Source organism: Temnothorax longispinosus, chromosome 6 (genome assembly GCF_030848805.1).
Source record: "Temnothorax longispinosus isolate EJ_2023e chromosome 6, Tlon_JGU_v1, whole genome shotgun sequence".
NCBI classification, from domain to species: Eukaryota; Metazoa; Arthropoda; class Insecta; order Hymenoptera; family Formicidae; genus Temnothorax; species Temnothorax longispinosus.
The window spans coordinates 6,729,158-6,744,143 of record NC_092363.1 but is presented as its reverse complement, the minus strand read 5'-3'; the positions used below and the strand labels follow the sequence as shown (position 1 = coordinate 6,744,143).

The 14,986-nt window shown below is 35.5% G+C and overlaps 1 protein-coding gene and 1 long non-coding RNA gene across 3 annotated transcripts in view; both read left to right on the top strand.

Moving 5' to 3' along the window:
* Window positions 1-14,986, top strand: part of LOC139814859 (uncharacterized) — a 47,643-nt gene that overhangs the window by 1,166 nt on the left and 31,491 nt on the right. The window lies entirely within an intron of this gene.
* On the top strand, window positions 1,775-4,492 carry LOC139814704 (uncharacterized). 2 transcript variants are annotated; one of them, XR_011732527.1, is made up of 4 exons: window positions 1,775-2,314; window positions 2,464-2,804; window positions 2,927-3,199; window positions 3,336-4,492. It is a non-coding gene; the product is annotated as an uncharacterized lncRNA (long non-coding RNA). The 2 variants fall into 2 exon arrangements; XR_011732526.1 differs by having other exon boundaries at window positions 1,776-2,314; window positions 3,319-4,492.

The window sequence follows — 14,986 nt, the reverse complement described above, 5'->3', positions numbered from 1 at the left end:
AATGTCGCTGAAGCTAGCAGCGGGAGCTAGCAGCGGAACGTCTCGCGGACAGGGCCGAATATCATGTGGGTTCCTCAGGGGGTCCGAACGTATCGTAGGTTAATTATTATCGGCCGCTGGGCTTTTCATAGATATTATTAATTAATAAAGATTAAATATATCTATATATAAATATTTTTGACAATATTCAAACTGTTTTTTCATCGGTTTGATATAAAAACATGTTTTAATTGTTATAGATTATTCGATAAATAATTGTAGAACATAGCAAAGAACGATTTTCTCCAAATTTTTAGGGAATTACGTTCGTGCGATAACCAAACGATTCAGCAATTATTTGCGAAGGGACGCGGTTTCCTTTAATTGTTATTAATTTTTTATTATATAATTTATACAGCAGCGACCGATCGCAAAGAACGATTCTCTTCAAATTTTTAGGGGATCACGTTCTTGCGATAACAAAACAATTTAGCAAGTATTTGCGAGGGGACGCGGTTTCCTTTAATTGTTATTATTTTTTATTAATAATTTATACAGCAGCGACCGATCGCAAAGAACGATTCTCTTCAAAATTTTTAGGGGATCACGTTCTTGCGATAACAAAACAATTTAGCAAGTATTTGCGAGGGGACGCGGTTTCCTTTAATTGTTATTAATTTTTTATTAATTGTTTATTCGGTGGCGACCGATAGCAAAGAACGATTCTCTTCAAAATTTTAGGGGATCACGTTCTTGCGATAACAAAACAATTTAGCAAGTATTTGCGAGGGGACGCGGTTTCCTTTAATTGTTATTAAATTTTTATTAATATTTATACAGCAGCGACCGATCGCAAAGAACGATTCTCTTCAAAATTTTAGGGGATCACGTTCTTGCGATAACCAAACGATTCAGAAATTATTTGCGAAGGGACGCGGTTTCCTTTAATTGTTATTAATTTTTATTAATTGTTTATTCGGTGGCGACCGATCGCAAAGAACGATTCTCTCCAAATTTTTAGGGGATTACGTTTCTTGCGATAACAAAACGATTTAGCAAGTATTTGCGAGGGGACGCGGATTTTTTCATTCTTATTAATTTTTTATTAATAATTTATACAGCAGCGACCGATCGCAAAGAACGATTCTCTTCAAATTTTTAGGGGATCACGTTCTTGCGATAACAAAACAATTTAGCAAGTATTTGCGAGGGGACGCGGTTTCCTTTAATTGTTATTAATTTTTATTAATTGTTTATTCGGTGGCGACCGATAGCAAAGAACGATTCTCTTCAAAATTTTAGGGGATCACGTTTCTTGCGATAACAAAACAATTTAGCAAGTATTTGCGAGGGGACGCGGTTTCCTTTAATTGTTATTAAATTTTTATTAATAATTTATACAGCAGCGACCGATCGCAAAGAACGATTCTTTTCAAAATTTTAGGGGATCACGTTCTTGCGATAACCAAACGATTCAGAAATTATTTGCGAAGGGACGCGGTTTCCTTTAATTGTTATTAATTTTTTATTAATTGTTTATTCGGTGGCGACCGATCGCAAAGAACGATTCTCTCCAAATTTTTAGGGGATTACGTTCTTGCGATAACAAAACGATTTAGTAAGTATTTGCGAGGGGACGCGGTTTTTTTTAATTCTTATTAATTTTTTATTAATAATTTATACAGCAGCGACCGATCGCAAAGAACGATTCTCTTCAAATTCTTAGGGGATCACGTTCTTGCGATAACAAAACAATTTAGCAAGTATTTGCGAGGGGACGCGGTTTCCTTTAATTGTTATTAATTTTATTAATCAAGAGACACGGTAGTGTCTCGCGCCAAGTACACGCGAAGCGAGACCGCACCGTGACTCTTTTACGCGACGCGACGGGTTGCGGGTATACGAGATGTTGAGATCTCGATAACGAGTGAACGGATCAAGTTCTAATTAGGCTTGATCGATAGCTTGGGGTCCAATTAGGGGGGAGTTTCTTTTATAATATTCCGCTACGTGCCCTACGAGCGGAGATATTGCAACGCAAAGTCCAAATGTCAAAAATTTTTTTTAAGATACTTTCTACGTCAACCGCTCTCATTCATTATAACATACATGTAACAAACAGAGAACGTCACTTTCACTTTTTCGACACTGGCGGCTAGCAGCGTTAGTATCGCAGTGCAGTGCAGTGCAGTGCAGTGCAGACAGTGCGTTCGTTTAACGCGCTGTCAGAGTGTCAGTCAGTTCATCAGTTATAACCTATCTCGAGAGAGACATGGTAGTACGCGCGGAGCGAGACCGACCGTGACTCTTTACGCGACGCGACGATTAATTCAAGGTAATTGTTTTATGTAATTATCCTATAATTATCTTATTCTATATATTACTGTTATACTTGTACTATTTTATTTACTGTTTATACTACGTTTACGTGAGTGTTTATACATACAGGTTAATAACCTATTATATTATTTTTTATATTGACAGCAGGGAGCTCTGATACTGAGATCAAGGAGCCTGTTCACACGAGGCGTTTCTGCCGCGCGATTGCGGCCGCGCGTTAACATTTGCACGAGCCGCACGCTGTCGCGAGGTATAAGGTGCGACAACGCGCGCATACGCGCGTACGCGAAACGGCAGTAACACCGTAATCGTGCCGGCGATATACTGAATTGAAAATTGAATTGCTTCGTGCTTATCCCGAGATTTCGTATCCCTACATCGTGTTATCACCGCTGCCGGAAAAGAAGGTTCTCTACGCTTGGCAGAAAGTGACGACTGACACGTTCGATCCCGACTTCGTTGATCGCAGAAGAGCTGGACTCGAGGTACGTTTCCGATTTGCAATTATAACAGTATCGTGCGATGAATGTTGTACCCAATTATAACGTCAAATGAAGTTGTGCACGTTGCTAGTATTCTGATTATACAATACATTTTTACTTTGTAGAGGTATTACATATTGACAGCAGAGAGCTGATACCGAGGAGATCAAGGAACCTGTTCACAGGTATATATTGACGGCAGGGAGCTGATGCCGAGGAGATCAATCCCGTTTACACGGAAGGAATTATCGAAAGGGACGAGGAGGAAAATAAACTTAGGGAAGAATTGAGACAAGAATGGGGTAGAAAGCAGAACGCGTTGAAGGAAGAAGAAATTGAGATCACATTCAGTTATTGGGATGGATCTGACCATCGTCGGAGTGTTATAATGAAGAAAGGTGAATGTCTCAGTGGTTTAGAGAACGTTTAAGTTATTAAAATACTCCAGTGCCACTTTTGGAGTAACATTGGCATGATATATAATGTTCTGCTGCATAAATTAAATTTTTACACACAGGTAATTCTATCTATTAGGTTCTTCAGAGATGTTTAGAAGTTCTGAGGCGTGAATTCAGCGAGCTTAAAACAGTAATGGCAAATCAGTTAATGTATGTCAAGGAGAATCTTATATTACCGCACCATTATACGTTTTACTGCAACTATAACTAATTTATTGTAACTAAGGTAAATATACTAAATGATAAAACTTATGAAGCAATATCACAATGTTGGCATGTTATTTTAATGTATGTAATATTGCGATTAGGCACGAGGAAAGAGCGGGCCTCTGTTCACATTTGACGTTCACGATGATATTCGTATTAAGCACGATGCTTCTGTCGAAACCGAGGAATCACATGTCGGAAAAGTTTTACTTAGGTATTTATTATTAAAAGAATACTTTGTATAATTCTCTTTTATGTTTTTCTCATTAGATCATGGTACGAGAGGAACAAACACATTTTTCCAGCGAGTAGATGGGAACCTTTTGATCCAACGAAAAGTTACGACAAGTATACAGTGTCGGATAAAAATAGGAAGAAAGCTAAAATCTGATCTTAGATTCAACGAATTGTCCAATTTTGTTTAAAGGATTCAGATTCAAGGACTGTAAATATTATAACCAGATAAATAACTTTGTTTCATCGTACAATTGATTCATTATAAAACAGCTGATTATATATATATTATAATCTATTTTATAATTAATATATATTAGCTACATTGTATTTTTAAGGACTGTGATTTTAATTCATTCAGTTATGTGATAATATTTAATTCATTTACTCGATTATGTAGCTCTACTAAATAGTTAAGTTTTCGCAAACATTTGGAGGAAAAATAAAAATACATGAATAGTTTAATGACTTGAATATAATAATTACAATATGAAAATACAAAACCATACTTTAATTCATTCCGATAACAATCAGAAACAGTATTAAAATATTAATCCATGATCAGATCCTCTAACAGAAATCTATTTACAAATATTAGATGTATCATCTCTTGTCATTTCTTGAACATAACTGTACAAAAATAAATATATACAATTATATCGATTATAATCACGTATTAATATTCATAGGTTTGATACAAGTTGGATCCATGTATGTAATATTTTCGGGAAAATGGTCCATTATAATAAACTTTTTCTTAGTCGATCTGTTCAAGCAGTCAAGGAATCCGAACCAATAAATAACTAGTCCAGACCCGAATCTGTTCCAGTAGTTTCCAGTTTCGCACCGTTTTATATTCTTCATGTGTTTTTAATACATAAATAATTACTTATTTGAAAATTTAATAATTAGTGGATAAGGAATAATCACATTGTCAGGTAAATTTTTTATTTAAAAAATAATTAGTTTAATATAAATAATTTAATTATTGCAGATAAACATGATTTAAAAAACATGTTAATGTTATATATATGTATATATACGATATATATGTGTATTTATATCCACTTAACATAGAGAATTGCAAGAATAACATTAAATATAATAAATACGTATTTAATCAATACATATTTAATAAATTTCAAAAATAGGAGACAATAGTTCTATATTATAACTATTATTACATTTAATGTTATAGCGATTCTCTATATAATACGAATATAAATACACATATATGTATATTTGTAAAAAATAAGAGGTTTTATATATATATATATATATATATTAATAAAAAAATTTAATTAGTTGTTATTGTCAATTTGTAAATAATTAAAAAATAAAAAATGGAAATTTTTTGCCGATACTTGCTTATCACTACAAAATGCATGATATCAGTACAAAATTACCTTTTTCAAAAAAGGTAAAAAAAGGCGCCAAGTACACGCGCAATGTATGTTGTAAATCTAAAAATCTAAAATGGTAGTAGCTTTATTTCTTTCTAACAAAATAATTCACAAAATTTCGTTACCTAACTCAACCCAAGTGATGATATATGTATAGTAGCTTTATTTCTCCCTAACAAAATAATTCACAAAATTGCGTTACCTAATTCAACCTAAGTGATACGTATTTCAAAAAAAGATGTGAAATCTTTAAATTGCGCCAATTGCAAAGAGAATATATACACTTTGAAAAATAATTTTGCAACTACTTTTAAAAAATGAAACAAAATTGTGTTACCTAACTCAGCCCAAGTGGTATGTATCTTTGTATTCCTGAGAGTCTTTCTATCAACCCAAGTGGTAGTAGTTTTAATTCTCCTTGATAAAATTATAATATTACAAAGAATTATTTTAATCACAAAGAATTAAAGAGGTAACATTATAAAATAAAAATATTTAATTAAAATAAAATAAATAAATTTTTCTTGTAAAAAACTTGGCGCTGCTTTTTTAAGGTCAACCCAGACAAACTTGCATAGGTGCATAAGCATATGCATAAAGAGATGGATTGGTCTATTTCCTTTTGCACATATACATGTAAACCAATCAATTTCTTACGCTTATGTTTATGCGCTATGCAAATTTGTCTGGATAAGAGCCTCCGCACAAGACTCTCGTATGATAGCGTAGCGTAACGTAACGTGGATTAACGCACAAGAAACGTATCGGTTAGAGCCTCCGCATAAAATTTTCGTATGGTAACGTAACGTAGATCAACGCACAAGAAACGTATTGACGTATAAAGCGTCATCTACAATGGCAGCAGGAGTATACAGTAAGACGTAAGCAGTAAGTTATTGACTAATGGGATTTTTACAATTCAAGAATAATCGACTGTGATTGGTCAATAGAATAGCTTACTGTTTACGTCTTACTGCATACTCCTGCTGCCATTGTAGACGACGCTTAACGCCGTAACCGATACGTTTCTTGTGCGTTGACCCACGTTTCGTTACACTACGTTGCCATACGAAAGTCTTGTGCAAAGGTTCTAAACCTTAAAAAAGCAGCGCCAAGTTTTTACAAGAAAAATTTATTTATTTATTTTAATTAAATATTTTTATTTATAATGTTACCTCTTTAATTCTTTGTGATTAAAATAATTCTTTGTAATATTATAATTTTATCAAGGAGAATTAAAACTACTACCACTTGGGTTGATAGAAAGACTCTCAGGAATACAAAGATACATACCACTTGGGCTGAGTTAGGTAACACAATTTTGTTTCATTTTTTAAAAGTAGTTGCAAAATTATTTTTCAAAGTGTATATATTCTCTTTGCAATTGGCGCAATTTAAAGATTTCACATCTTTTTTGAAATACGTATCACTTAGGTTGAATTAGGTAACGCAATTTTGTGAATTATTTTGTTAGGGAGAAATAAAGCTACTATACATATATCATCACTTGGGTTGAGTTAGGTAACGAAATTTTGTGAATTATTTGTTAGAAAGAAATAAAGCTACTACCATTTTAGATTTTTAGATTTACAACATACATTGCGCGTGTACTTGGCGCCTTTTTTTACCTTTTTTGAAAAAGGTAATTTTGTACTGATAACCAAACGATTCAGAAATTATTTGCGAAGGGACGCGGTTTCCTTTAATTGTTATTAATTTTTTATTAATTGTTTATTCGGTGGCGACCGATCGCAAAGAACGATTCTCTCCAAATTTTTAGGGGATTACGTTTCTTGCGATAACAAAACGATTTAGCAAGTATTTGCGAGGGGACGCGGTTTTTTTCAATTCTTATTAATTTTTTATTAATAATTTATACAGCAGCGACCGATCGCAAAGAACGATTCTCTTCAAATTTTTAGGGGATCACGTTCTTGCAATAACAAAACAATTTAGCAAGTATTTGCGAGGGGACGCGGTTTTCTTTAATTGTTATTAATTTTTATTAATAACTTATACAGCAGCGACCGATCGCAAAGAACGATTCTCTTCAAAATTTTAGGGGATCACGTTCTTGCGATAACAAAACAATTTAGCAAGTATTTGCGAGGGGACGCGGTTTCCTTTAATTGTTATTAATTTTTTATTAATAGTTTATACGGTGGCGACCGATAGCAAAGAACGATTCTTTCCAAATTTCTAGGGGACTACATTCTTGCAATAACAAAACAATTTAGCAAGTATTTGCGAGGGGACGCGGTTTCCTTTAATTGTTATTAATTTTTTATTAATTGTTTATTCGGTGGCGACTGATAGCAAAGAACGATTCTTTCCAAATTTTTAGGGGATCACGTTCTTGCAATAACAAAACAATTTAGCAAGTATTTGCGAGGGGACGCGGTTTCCCTTAATTGTTATTAATTTTTTATTAATTGTTTATTTGGTGGCTTGCCAAAACGTTTTGTTATCGCAACAACGTAATCCCCTAAAAATTTGGAGAAAATCGTTCTTTGCGATCGGTCGCCACTGAATAAATTATTAATAAAAAATTAATAACAATTAAAGGAAACCGCGTCCCCTCGCAAATACTTGCTAAATCGTATTGTTATCGCAAGAACGTAATCCCCTAAAAATTTGGAAAGAATCGTTCTTTGCTATCGGTCGCCACCGAATAAACAATTAATAAAAATTAATAACAATTAAAGGAAACCGCGTCCCCTCGCAAATACTTGCTAATCGTTTTGTTATCGCAAGAACGTAATCCCCTAAAAATTTGGAGAGAATCGTTCTTTGCTATCGGTCGCCACCGAATAAACTATTAATAAAAAATTAATAACAATTAAAAGAAACCGCGTCCCCTCGCAAATACTTGCTAAATTGTTTTGTTATCGCAAGAACGTGATCCCCTAAAATTTTGAAGAGAATCGTTCTTTGCGATCGGTTGCTGCTGTATAAATTATTAATAAAAAATTAATAACAATTAAAAAGAACCGCGTCCCCTCGCAAATACTTGCTAAATCGTTTTGTTATCGCAAGAACGTAATCCCCTAAAAATTTGGAGAGAATCGTTCTTTGCTATCGGTCGCCACCGAATAAACAATTAATAAAAAATTAATAACAATTAAAGGAAACCGCGTCCCCTCGCAAATACTTGCTAAATCGTTTTGTTATCGCAAGAACGTAATCCCCTAAAAATTTGGAGAGAATCGTTCTTTGCTATCGGTCGCCACCGAATAAACAATTAATAAAAATTAATAACAATTAAAGGAAACCGCGTCCCCTCGCAAATACTTGCTAAATTGTTTTGTTATCGCAAGAACGTGATCCCCTAAAAATTTGAAGAGAATCGTTCTTTGCGATCGGTCGCTGCTGTATAAGTTATTAATAAAAATTAATAACAATTAAAGGAAACCGCGTCCCCTCGCAAATACTTGCTAAATTGTTTTGTTATCGCAAGAACGTGATCCCCTAAAAATATGAAGAGAATCGTTCTTTGCGATCGGTCGCTGCTGTATAAATTATTAATAAAAAATTAATAAGAATTAAAAAAAAACGCGTCCTTTCGCAAATACTTGCTAAATCGTTTTGTTATCGCAAGAACGTAATCCCCTAAAAATTTGGAGAGAATCGTTCTTTGCTATCGGTCGCCACCGAATAAACAATTAATAAAAAATTAATAACAATTAAAGGAAACCGCGTCCCCTCGCAAATACTTGCTAAATTGTTTTGTTATCGCAAGAACGTGATCCCCTAAAAATTTGAAGAGAATCGTTCATTGCGATCGGTCGCTGGCTGTATAAATTATTAATAAAAAATTAATAAGAATTAAAAAAAACCGCGTCCCCTCGCAAATACTTGCTAAACTCGTTTTGTTATCGCAAAACGTAATCCCCTAAAAATTTGGAGAGAATCGTTCTTTGCTATCGGTCGCCACCGAATAAACAATTAATAAAAAATTAATAACAATTAAAGGAAACCGCGTCCCCTCGCAAATACTTGCTAAATTGTTTTGTTATCGCAAGAACGTGATCCCCTAAATTTGAAGAGAATCGTTCTTTGCGATCGGTCGCTGCTGTATAAATTATTAATAAAAATTAATAAGAATTAAAAAAAACCGCGTCCCCTCGCAAATACTTGCTAAATCGTTTTGTTATCGCAAGAAACGTAATCCCCTAAAAATTTGGAGAGAATCGTTCTTTGCGATCGGTCGCCGCTGAATAAATTATTAATAAAAAATTAATAACAATTAAAGGAAACCGCGTCCCCTCGCAAATACTTGCTAAATCGTATTGTTATCGCAAGAACGTGATCCCCTAAAAATTTGGAAAGAATCGTTCTTCTTTTCTATCGGTCGCCACCGAATAAACAATTAATAACAATAAAGGAAACCGCGTCCCCTCGCAAATACTTGCTAAATCGTTTTGTTATCGCAAGAACGTAATCCCCTAAAATTTGGAGAGAATCGTTCTTTGCTATCGGTCGCCACCGAATAAACTATTAATAAAAATTAATAACAATTAAAGGAAACCGCGTCCCCTCGCAAATACTTGCTAAAATTGTTTTGTTATCGCAAGAACGTGATCCCCTAAAAATTTGAAGAGAATCGTTCTTTGCGATCGGTCGCTGCTGTATAAGTTATTAATAAAAATTAATAACAATTAAAGGAAACCGCGTCCCCTCGCAAATACTTGCTAATTGTTTTGTTATCGCAAGAACGTGATCCCCTAAAAATTTTGAGAGAAATCGTTCTTTGCGATCGGTCGCTGCTGTATAAATTATTAATAAAAATTAATAAGAATTAAAAAAACCGCGTCCCCTCGCAATACTTGAAATCGTTTTTACTTTTTATCGCAAGAACTAATGCCGTCTGACCCGACAGGGTATAGTAGGACCCCTGAAAAATTGGAGAGAATCATGTCTTTGCTATCGGTCGGGGCCCCTTCCTACTCCCATTCCTCCCCCCTTTCCTCACTCCTTTCCCTTCCCCGAATAAGTGTGAGCAATTAAGAGAGTAAAAAATAATACAATTGGGAAAGGAAACCGCGTTGGGGGTGGCCCTCGCAAATACTTGCTAAATGTGTTTTGTTATCCGTGTCGTGCAAGAACGTGAAGACGTCTTGTCAGCAAGAACGTGATCCCCTAAAAATTTGAAGAGAATCGTTCTTTGCGATCGGTCGCTGCTGTATAAGTTATTAATAAAAAATAATGACAATTAAAAAAAAAAACCGAGTCCCCCCCATCGCAAATACTTGCTAAATCGTTTTGTTATCGCAAGAACGTAATCCCCTAAAATTTGGAGAGAATCGTTCTTTGCTATCGGTCGCCACCGAATAAACAATTAATAAAAAATTAATAACAATTAAGGAAACCGCGTCCCCTCGCAAATACTTGCTAAATTGTTTTGTTATCGCAAGAACGTGATCCCCTAAAAATTTGAAGAGAATCGTTCTTTGCGATCGGTCGCTGCTGTATAAGTTATTAATAAAAAATTAATAACAATTAAAGGAAACCGCGTCCCCTCGCAAATACTTGCTAAATTGTTTTGTTATCGCAAGAACGTGATCACCTAAAAAATTTGAAGAGAATCGTTCTTTGCGATCGGTCGCTGCTGTATAAGTTATTAATAAAAATTAATACAATTAAAGGAACCGCGTCCCCTCGCAAATACTTGCTAAATTGTTTTATTATCGCAAGAACGTGATCCCCTAAAAATTTGAAGAGAATCGTTCTTTGCGATCGGTCGCTGCTGTATAAATTATTAATAAAAAATTAATAAGAATTAAAAAAAAAAAACCGCGTCGTCCCTCGCAAATACTTGCTAAATCGTTTTGTTATCGCAAGAACGTAATCCCCTAAAAATTTGGAAAGAATCGTTCTTTGCTATTTTCTACAATTATTTATCGAATAATCTATAACAATTAAAACATGTTTTTATATCAAACTGATGAAAAAACAGTTTTGAATATTGTCAAAAATATTTATATATAGATATATTAATCTAGGCTATATACAAATTATTTGTACAACTTAAGAAATTAATAAGCGCACTCGGCAAAATACATATGTGTGTACGTGTAATAAAACTTATTCGTTCTATACTTGTGTAAAAGAAAAAGAACGTTTCATTTACGATAAAACAAAATTTATCGAACGAGTACCTGCATTTCTTCACGGAGGTCGACGTTACACTTAATTACCGCTGATAATCGATACTAAACTTATTAACGGTCTCCCGAGAGGATTCCGATCGATCGTAAGCGTACTTTTGCGCGCGAGAGATAAGATTTATTTGTAGCTCTGCGCGAAATAACATGACTTTTGAACTAAATATCACGATAACCGGAAGTGTCTTGCCTTGTCTTTGGAGAGGTCGTCGACCCACCACGGAGGATACTATAAATAGTACGTAATTACGTCGTCGCAGCCGGTACTTGCAGCGAGGGTGATCGCGATTTCTCAAGTCACGTTTATTCGGGTTACCTTCCTCGTAGAATTAACTTCGATTTAACCAGTAAAACAATTCTACTGCATCGCTGTTTTCCAGTCTCATCTATCGTTCCTCGAAGTTTACGCTTCGAAATAAATCTTACAATTAGTGCCTGCACCTTACGTAAGTTAAGAGAATCTATATAGCTGATGCTAACGTCGTAAATAGTCATGGACTATTCAAAGAGCTGATTTATCGTGACAAATTTTTGCAAAATTTTTATAAAAAAGCCGCAAAAAATTCCTCTCTCTGTTACTATAATGTATCTATTTAAAAACACTGTAAATTTTCTAAACTTTCGTAAGTCTAGGTTTTTCAGGAAATATTTTGCTCTTTCAGGAGCAAAAATTATATTTTACGAAAAATAATACAGGAATCCCGCAAACAGAAATTAATGTTCGAGAGAAATGAGATTGTGTACGACATTTATAAAGTTTCGCGATGGTCGAATAAATTCTATGACAGGAGTAAAACGATTCCAAGAACGAAATGTCACTGCATCCCGTCACGCGATATCACGTGTTTGGCGATAATAACGACTGTTTTCCACGTTTTATTCTCTTCGTGCGTAAAGGTATCGAACAAAGAGATTGCCGTCAATAAATTCCTCTCAGCTCACGCGCGATTTTTCGACAAATCTATTATCGAAAATGCATTATACAGTTTATAATTTTTTTACGGAAATCCGAAATATACATTACCATCGACTTCTGATTGAATCTAGACTCGTAACATTTAAATGTCACGGGACGTTCACTTCCCAACGGGAAGCGCGAAGGGGCCGCAAGTAAAGCGCGAAGTAAAACCGCAGGAAAGTTGCGTGGGAAAGAGTGGGAAAGAAATGCGGCAGAGAACAATTGCGCCAGACAAGAGAAAGGTCGGATCTCGTCTCATGAAATCGAGAGAGGTCAACCGTAGCGCGGCGGCTCTTACAAAACCAGACTCGTCGGAGTGAAAAGGCCAAACGAGACGCGATCACGAAATAGTAAACTCTAATTACAGTCCATCGCCGCGGTAAGTCCATTATTTTGCGCGCCGTAGTGACCGTCTTACATTATTTAATCGAATAGATATATCATTAATATAAAATTAATATGTAAGAAATAAAGATAATTTTGGCATCGTTATATTTCTTTATATAGAAAAAGGGGCATATGTTCTCGAAAGAAGTTATAATAAATGTTAACATAAAACAGGAGCGGACTCGTTCTTGATAAGAGTAAGTCGGCGGTATTTATCTAATCTGGTGTTTCTAGCTACGTTTATTACTTGAAATCGTTGATTGGTATAACTTTATTTATCAGTCTCGAAGTATCAGTACATACAATTTCATATATTAAAGTACCAATTCGAGCACGTTTCTACTGCAGAAATTGTAAAATCATATCCGAGTATTCTTCGTTCTCATGTGACGTGACAGGACATAAAAAAAAATGGAATATAAATATTAGATAAAGAAATATTAGGGGACTTCTTTGTTTCCCGATAATTAGCAGACCGAATTCAACTGAAATATTAGCATATATATTACTTTAATATTTATTTTATTGTATTAATATACAAAGTATTCAAAATGTGCAAATGTCAGAAAATGATATATAAATTTCTAATGATAGAATGATAGAAACAATTATTGTTATTTATCATCTTTCAACTTGTTGAACGAATGACAGAGAGCATTTATTATCCGCGTCGCAAATCATATCTAACTAACTGATCTCTATCGAATGAGATAATCAACGCTACAAGTACGTTTCGGCAGAATCATATTTAGCCATTACGCGATGCCAATGGTCGGCTAGAAGTCAATGAATCGCTTAACTCGCAGTCAGTTATACATCACCGGCACATTGTGTAACGGAAAGACCGTAGTTGTACTACGAGACAAAACAGCGCGTGTGTGGGAAAGTGTGCGAGAACGAACGGAAAGTGAATCTCCCTTTGGCACGCATGCATCGCGTTGCTCGAGTCTTCGATCGCGATGCCTGCCGACAGTACGTCAGTTATTCGCGAAAGTTCAAGCATGAAGTTTAGCATAGTTCACCAAAGTCAATTAGCGAGCTATTGCCCAGTCTATAAGAGATAATTTCCTGTTGCTGCTCGAATCTTGCACTGTCTGAAGGTCTGGCTCGTCTATCCGGAAGCTATACCTGCCGCACGATATCGGATTGATAAAATGTTTATCTCGCGCATATCTCCGTATTCTCCGAAGCAAAAAGGTGAAGAAGCACAATGTTGGGAGTTCAATTATTGATTTCCTGTCGAGGAAACATATCACAAGTTTCCTATTATAAAATGGAAAATTTATAGATACATGTCGGAAGATATTTACTCTTTCAAGATAATTCAGTGACTTTGCTTTATCGATTCGATGTAAAGCCAGCTGTTTCAACGCTCCCGTTATTTAACAATACGAAAGATTGCCGACGCGGGATTATAAAATAGATTTGTCACGGTTTTAAAAAACGCTTCGGAATGCATGATCGAATTATTAATGAAGTTGAAATTCAAGTAGCAATGAAAGACAAAAAGTCAGAATCCCCGAGCAGGTGCATGAAGAGTCGATAACATCATCTTTATCTCTCGCTGTCTATTAAGTAGACAGGCTATACGTTAATAACACGTCCGCGTCGAAGACTCGCCACTCTACGCGATGTGCCATCCGCGCTTGTCTATTTGCGGTAACCGTCCCTGAACATAAGAATTACGTCAGGAGCACGTGATTATTCGGACTTCGTAATGGACCATATTCACCTCCCACGAGTGATACATCGAGAATGCCGAGATCGACGCCGAGCACCTTACCGCGGCGCATATTTATTAGACACACGCGTCAGAATCTCTTTTATTGTCAATGACGCGGCGTTTCTCGAAAAATATCTAGCTATGATTCGTATAGGATCAAAATCTCAAGTCGTGTCACGAAAAAGAAGATTGACTGTAGTGGGTGACTGTAGATAATTAAAATCGACGAATTTCGGTAATATAAATTAAGAAACAAATACATCTTATCTATTTAATCGATAATATAAATCGAAAATGTACATCAAAATAATTTAATAAATTGCGAGGCAAAATGATTCGTTGCACGAGCAAGTCGCTGAGTAATGAACCTGTCGAAGCGAATTGATAAAAAAAAAACTGATGTTAACATAAATGCGTTCGAACGAGAATTCGCACGAGGCAACATACCGCAACTTGATGACCGTTTTATGCGTGGGTGGGTAAAAATCCTCGTCTGGGATCATCGCGGGATCCTTGCCTCGGCGGCGAGCGCGAGCCGATACCGTGGCCACGACCGAGCGCTTCTCGCTTTAAAGCGCAAACTGCGACGATGCCTCGACGGCTGCCTCGACGATGTAAAAATTACTGCGTAAAATCCGCTCGTCTAGGATC